This window comes from Acinonyx jubatus, chromosome D2 (genome assembly GCF_027475565.1).
Source record: "Acinonyx jubatus isolate Ajub_Pintada_27869175 chromosome D2, VMU_Ajub_asm_v1.0, whole genome shotgun sequence".
Taxonomy (NCBI): domain Eukaryota; kingdom Metazoa; phylum Chordata; class Mammalia; order Carnivora; family Felidae; genus Acinonyx; species Acinonyx jubatus.
Window position 1 is genome coordinate 6,777,798 of NC_069393.1, and position 7,628 is coordinate 6,785,425.

Below are 7,628 nucleotides of genomic sequence, written 5' to 3' on the forward strand. Positions count from 1 at the left end.
TTCCAGCCTCTAAAAGCCACCTGCATTCCTCAGGTCATGACTGTGCCCCACATTATCACATTTCACTCCCTCCTCTTCCATTGTCACATGCCTTCTCTTGCTGACCCTAACTCTTCTGCCTCCCTCTGATAAAGACCCCTGTGATTACATGGGGCCCACCCAGATAATCCAGGGTAATCTCTCCATCTCAATTTTTTTTTGAGAGCTTGTTTATTGGGCAGGTGGATGGGTGGGTGCCAGCCCTTAAAATTCTTAATCACTTCTTCAAAGTCCTTTTTAGCCTATAAGGTAATACACTCACAGCTTTGGGGACATTAATCAGTCAACACAGTGTGTTATACCTTTCTGAGCATTTTCATAATTTGTGGAGCCTAGTGCAAAACGAAAATGCAGGGTCCTGGTTCAAAACATGGTTAAGAATTTCAAGACAGTGATATTAGGTCATTAAACCAAGTGCAGGGTCCTTCTTTTTAAAAAAAATATATGTTTATTTTTGAGAAAGAGAGACAAAGCGCCAACGGGGGAGGGGCAGAGAGCGAGATACAGAATCTGAAGCAATTATTATTAATTATATTGTGATAATTAATAATAATTATATTAATGTTGATATTATTATTAATATAATTGATAATAATAATTGTTCTGTGTGCTGCAGGTTTTCAATGAGTAGTGTCATAATGGGCTTAAGTCAAGATGAATGGTTCTTTTGGTTGTTGTTTAAGTAGGCTCCACGTCCAGCGTGGACCCCAACACCCCAATGTGGGGCTTGGACTCACGACCCTGATATCAAGACCTGAGCTGAGATCAAGAGTCGGACACTTAACCGACTGAGTCACTTAGGCGCCCCAAGTCAAGATTAGTCTTATTCAGAATATTGGTATTTGAAATGTAGTCACATTGACAACATGCACAAAACCAAATTTCTATTCATCGCAGATTTTTTCCATTTTGCTCTCAAATACAAATGATTCCCCGTCCCTCTTATCTCTTTGTTTTCTCTCCCCTCCTCTCCGCTCCATACCTCTCTCCTCTCTGAGAGGATGGCCTAATTATGTCATCCCCGAAGTCTAGAGTGGGTCATCCAGATTCCTATCGCAGTTCCTACCCATGACGTTCATTTAACTCTAACAGTCTGCCCGCTCTGTATTAGGGTTAGCTTTTCCAGTGTATATGCATATTATAGATGTCTAGAGTGTAAATTTTCAGAGGACTCTTTTTATACTATATTCTCTTTAGGGGCTATGTCAGTTCGCATGAACAGTAGTTGATACACATTTGTTATTTGGTTGATATCACTTACGATCTCAATTTATCTTAGAAGACATCTGTCTCAGAACCAATCCTGGATGGGTGCCCCTAAACGTTTCCTGTGGACAGCTGGGAAGTAGCGTCATTGGACAGGAATATTCCTGGAGAAGCCAGGAAGATGAAACGGGCAGCCTTTCATTAAGGCAAGGGATTACACGTGCTCAAACAGAGGTGTATTTGGGCACTATCGAAAAGCCTGAGGAAAGTAATGGACTTGTCAGAGGATTGGTTGGTAATTGGTACCAATTACTGGAAATCCGTTACTTCAAGCATTTTGGTTTTTCCTCAAACACTATTTGAAATGTCTTTACTCGTGGTGGTTGAAGCAATGGCTTGAGACTGGTCTTGAACAGATTACTGTAACACTTAAGAGACTTTGTGAGTTAGCAACGCTGCACTGTCTTCAGGCTTCCAAGATACCATCAAATGTATTGTGTTTCTTTGATGATTTTTTGGCTGGGTTAACTTGTGACTTCTAATGAAGGAAATCGTTGATGAATGGTTCTAAATAAAAGCCAAGGTAATGGGGTGGAAATTTAATAACATCAATAATTTTCACTTCTGATGGCAAGCTGAATTGCGGTTAACAAACCTGCTGAGTAGTGGCAATCTGTTGTGTTTAAACAAGTGTATTTGTACTGGCGTATTAACAACCTGCCACGGCTATTTTGTTTTGAAAGTAGATTTCCACCTGCGACTTAGTTGTAAAGGGAATTTTTGGGTGATGATAGGATTTCTCAATTTTACTGAGGGAATTTCTTCCCCTTTTCTTCTGACAAGTAATAGGGATTAAAAGTAATTAAAATGAAAGACCTTGGCCGGCCTGTGGCCTGTTATTAGTTACCTACCTAAAGCATTCACTGTTTTTCTTTAATATTTACTCAGCTGTGACACTCTCAAGCATTTTCACTTAACAGCATTAAAGCTGATAAACTGGAGTAAGTTGGAATTATTTCCACTTCTAAAGGAGTTTGCACGGAGATATATGCAGTTTGGATAAAACCTTCTTTTATGTAACAAACACATGGCATTATGCTAAAAGTTAATATGTAATGCAATCAGAGGGAAAATCTCCTAAATGTAAATAATTGAGAAAACCAGAATCAGGATTCTGCCAATTTCACTCTCCCACCTAATTTCTATGATGGAAAAGACTGCACATAATCACAAAATCCTATGTAACTGGCCTGCATATTGGGACTGTGTGACTTTATTCCAGCTGCTACTCCGGTCCACTCCACATAGGGTCTAGGGCACGTCACAGAAGGGCTAACACTGAGCATGTTCTTATGATGTGAAAATGAACATTACAGGAAGTAGAGGGGGACAAGGTCATGGAAATGGTGATGGCAGGGAGGGAAAAGCAGAGAAGGTCATAGGTGGTCATAACTAGCTGCTGGAAGTGTGTTTCTGCATTGGCACTGACTGAGCTCTTCCTGTCAGTCTGTTCCCCCCAGCCACTGGAACCTCAAGAAGTTTCGTTTTTCCAAATTCGGTTGCTTTTTCCTTAGTTCAATCAAGTAGGTATATCGAGTCCAGCCAGTTGCTTCATCCTGGATTTGTGCTGCTGCTTCTTTTCCAAGGATCACATTCACACTTCCTCCCCCACCACTGCCCTGCCAGCCCCTCTTCCCCATCCCCGACCCCTAGCAGAATCTGGTTCTTATCGTGTAGGATCCTAACCTCCTGTGCATCGTTCTCTCTCATTTGCCAACATCTTGATTCAGCTTTGGATTCCATTTGGCCTTAACAGAATCACATACTTGTTGGTTTCCATTTTGTATTATTCCCCTTTGTTCCATGTAGGGGCTTTTGATCGTCCCTCATAGATACACAGTCTCCAAGGATGATCTTCTACTTGAGCGGAATGGCCATCTTGCATTCACAATGTTACTCATAAACTCTGTGCTCTTTTCTAAAACACAAAAAAAGAGGAGCATGGCACATACTATGCAAGGCACCATAAGTACCTCTTACCTGATACCTCTTAGGGTTGGAATCCCAGTGGGGTTCTCATTGTTTGCAACTGTCCACAGTCACCCACAGAAACAGGTTGAGCCACCAACCTCACCAACCTAAATTTCTTTCTTAGGACTCTCCTCGTCCCCCAAGAATGAAATGGGTCATTTACGCCTCTCCTTTCTTTCATGATCCCAGGGATTCACTCTCTGCTATCTAATAAAATCAACTGCAATTTCCTACAAAATACTACCAATTTTTACCATGCTGCAATTGTCACTGGATGGTAAAACAATCAGAAAACCCAGAGAAAATGTTCAGTTATTTTAAAGATAACTTTGCAATTACTCGAGAGAATCTTTCCCCCAGTTTTCAGGTTCTTTTTTTAAAATGTCTTGAAATCTCACGCTCCTGGTCTGCGTTGCTTTTTTCAGACTTCCCTGAATTTATCATACGACTAAATTAGAGTGATTCTTCACTATACAAAATAATTTATCAAAGAAGTCCCCTTATCAAGTTGCCATGTATAAAAATTTACTAATTTATCAAGAATGGCTCTAAGGTTTTTTCAAATATTTATGTGTATATATTTTTTTGCATTTTTATTTTATTTTATTTTAATTTTTTTAAAATTTACATCCAAATTAGTTAGCAAATAGTGCAACAATGATTTCAGGAGTAGATGCCTTAATGCCCCTTACCCATTTAGCCCATCCCCCTTCCCACAACCTCTCCAGTAACCCTCAGTTTGTTCTCCATATTTATGAGTCTCCTCTGCTTTGTCCCCCTCCCTGTTTTTATATTATTTTTGCCTCCCTTCCCTTATGTTCATCTGTTTTGTCTCTTAAAGTCCTCATATGAGTGAAGTCATAGGATTTTTGTCTTTCTCTGACTAATTTCACTTAGCATAATACCCTTCAGTTCCATCCACATAGTTGCAAATGGCAAGATTTCATTCTTTTTGATTGCCGAGTAATATTCCATTGTATATATATACCACATCTTCTTTATCCATTCATCCACCGATGGACATTTGGGCTCTTTCCATACTTTGGCTATTGTTGATAGCGCTGCTATAAACAAGGGGGTGCAGGGGCTCCTGGGTGGCTCAGTCGGTTAAGCATCCGACTTCAGCTCAGGTCACGATCTCACGGTCCGTGAGTTCGAGCCCCACGTCGGGCTCTGGGCTGATGGCTCAGAGCCTGGAGCCTGTTTCCGATTCTGTGTCTCCCTCTCTCTCTGCCCCTCCCCCATTCATGCTCTGTCTCTGTCTCAAAAATAAATAAACGTTAAAAAAAATTAAAAAAAAAACAAACAAGGGGGTGCATGTGTCCCTTCTAAACAGCACACATGTATCCCATGGATAAATGCCTAGTAGTGCCATTGCTGGGTCATAGGGTAGTTCTATTTTTAGTTTTTTGAGGAACCTCCATACTGTTTTCCAGAGTGGCTGCACCAGCTTGCATTCCCAAGGTTTTGTGTTGTTTTTTTTTTTTATTATTAAGTATATATATTTGGTGGGGAGGGGTAGGGAAAAGGGGGGAGAGAGAATCTCACACAGGCTCCGTGCTTAGTGTGGAGCCTGATGTGGGACTTGATCTCACCATTCGGAGATCATGACCTGAGCCAAAATCAAGAATTGGATGCTTAACTGACTGAGCCACCTACATGCCCCCAAAATGGCTCTAAGATTTTTTTTTTTCAACGTTTATTTATTTTTGGGACAGAGAGAGACAGAGCATGAAGGGAGGAGGGGCAGAGAGAGAGGGAGACACAGAATCGGAAACAGGCTCCAGGCTCCGAGCCATCAGCCCAGAGCCGGACGCGGGGCTCGAACTCACGGACCGCGAGATCGTGACCTGAGCTGAAGTCGGCCGCTCAACCGACTGCGCCACCCAGGCGCCCCTCTAAGATTTTTAATAACAAAAGAATACTTTGGAAATTAGAAGTCCTGCTTATTGAAAACCGTATGTTTGTATCTGAAAACTTTGTGAAATTACTTTTTAATAGAGCAGTTTTAGGTTTACAGCAAAACTGAGCTGAAAATACAGTTCCCACACACCCTTCCCTACTATCAACATCCCCCGCCCCCCTCAGAATGGTACATTTGTTACAATCAATGAACCAATATTGACACATCATTATCACCCAAAGCCCATAGTTTATATCACGGTTCATTTTTTTGTGTTAGTCATTCCATGAATTTTGACAAATGTGTAATGACATGTGTCCACCTTTGTGGTATCCCGTGGAATAGTTTCACTGCCTTAAAAAATCCCCTGTCCCACCTATTCATTCTCTCTCCCCAGTGAAATTATTTTTTAATAAGCCTTCCTGCCCTGAGGTTCATGTCACAAATGGCAAAGTCCATATCAGTTGGAACTAATTCTAACGATGTAGAATAAAGCGAAACGAGCCCCAAATCCATTAACCCGAAATGGTGTCTCTTCACTCTGCGTGATGTGATTTCAAGAGAAAAAAAAAAAAAAAAAAGATGCGTAGTGGTGTCCAGGTATCTTACAAAGCATTAATGATTATCATCTCAATCTCCTGACCAAAATTATGCATCGGGAGGGTGGGATTTTCAAGGTAGCAATACAGATTTCTTGCGCTAAATTAGAGACAAGAGATGTGTCTGTGACACTGTCAAGGTTACAAAAGAAAATAAAGGTAGACATAAGACCTTCCTCGGTAGCTTTGGGATAGATAGCGCCCTATAGCTCAGACTTCCCACCTGTGAAGTGACTGGTGCTTCAGACCAGAATTAGCTGGGGTTCTCAGCATCTCAGCCCGCTGCACAAGGTATTTATACCATCTGTATGTCTCATTTTGTATCTATGTAAAAAGGTTTAATTCTGATTTATATATTTTTTGCATAACAAATGGAAAATCTCTTGACTGTCCTGAAAAGTAATTTTAATTTTTTTTTCAACGTTTTTTATTTATTTTTTGGGACAGAGAGAGACAGAGCATGAACGGGGGAGGGGCAGAGAGAGAGGGAGACACAGAATCGGAAACAGGCTCCAGGCTCTGAGCCATCAGCCCAGAGCCTGACGCAGGGCTCGAACTCACAGACCGTGAGATCGTGACCTGGCTGAAGTCGGACGCTTAACTGACTGTGCCACCCAGGCGCCCCGTGAAAAGTAATTTTAAATAAAAGCTACGAATGTGTTTTTTGTTTGCTAATTTCTATGATGTAGAGGAGTAAAGTAGTCACTTCCCTGGACACTGGACAACCTCTCAGCAGGGGTGTTGTAAGGGAGTTTGAGCGTCAAATGAATTGGGCCAGAAAATTTTTGAGACTTTTTCAATCCTGACTTCCAGTGATTCCACCTAAAAGACAGAACTGTACTAAACCTTTTTTTAAAAACCCATGGACAAGCAAAAAGCCTTCTTCTAGCATCTTTTAAATATTTTAGCATTCTCCCTTCCCATTTTCAGTATGAGCATCAGTATCAGCAATTCAGTAAATGGCCTATTATCCCATGTTCCCACATTTAATAGCTTGAACAAGAAAATAGCTATAAATTGCAAATTGAGTGAATGGAGCAATCAGCAGGCATATATTACCAACTTTTGAAATAGACTAGACTACGTTTAATAATGCCCAGGAAACAAGAATGTAGTATACTGTGAGAAAAAAAAATAGCAAGAAAAACTTTCGGACTCAAAGATCTAAACTAACACATAGCTGATGTTTATCTAAGAACTAATCATTGTGGGCTTATTTTAATAGAGTTGATCGTTAAGGAAACACTTTAAAACATCCAGATAACTGTCAGAAAGAACCATTTGGGAGAAAATCCACCATGCTATCTTGGAATATTAGTACACCATTTTTCTCACTGTTCACAGCAACCACATTAGCAACATTAGGACTTTTCCGATTATAAAGATAGCATTTTCAGGGCACCTGGGTGGCTCAGTCAGTTGTGTCATGATCTCATGGTTTGTGAGTTCAAGCCCTGCATCAGGCTCTCTGCTGTTAGCAAAGAGCCTGCTTCAGAACCTCTGTCCCCCTCTCTCGCCCCTTCCCAACTCACGCTCTCTCTCTCAAAAATAAATAAGCATATACATAAGGAGAGAGAGAGAGAGAGGGAGAAAGAGAGAGAGAGAGAGAGAGAGAGAGAGAGAGAGAGATTTTTTATCCCAAGGTGAGTACCTCAGCCATTGCTATCTTTGTATTTAAAGCAGAAGTATGTTAACCAGAAATTTTATTTCATTTGCAGAAAGCATACAGAAACCAAAGTATAGCCATGTCTCACACCCCCTCATCTATCCACTGACCTGTGTCTGCCTTTCATCTTTTGCCCACCCCTCCCCTTACACCCTAGCTCTGTTCCCTTTGCCAGCTAAAGTGC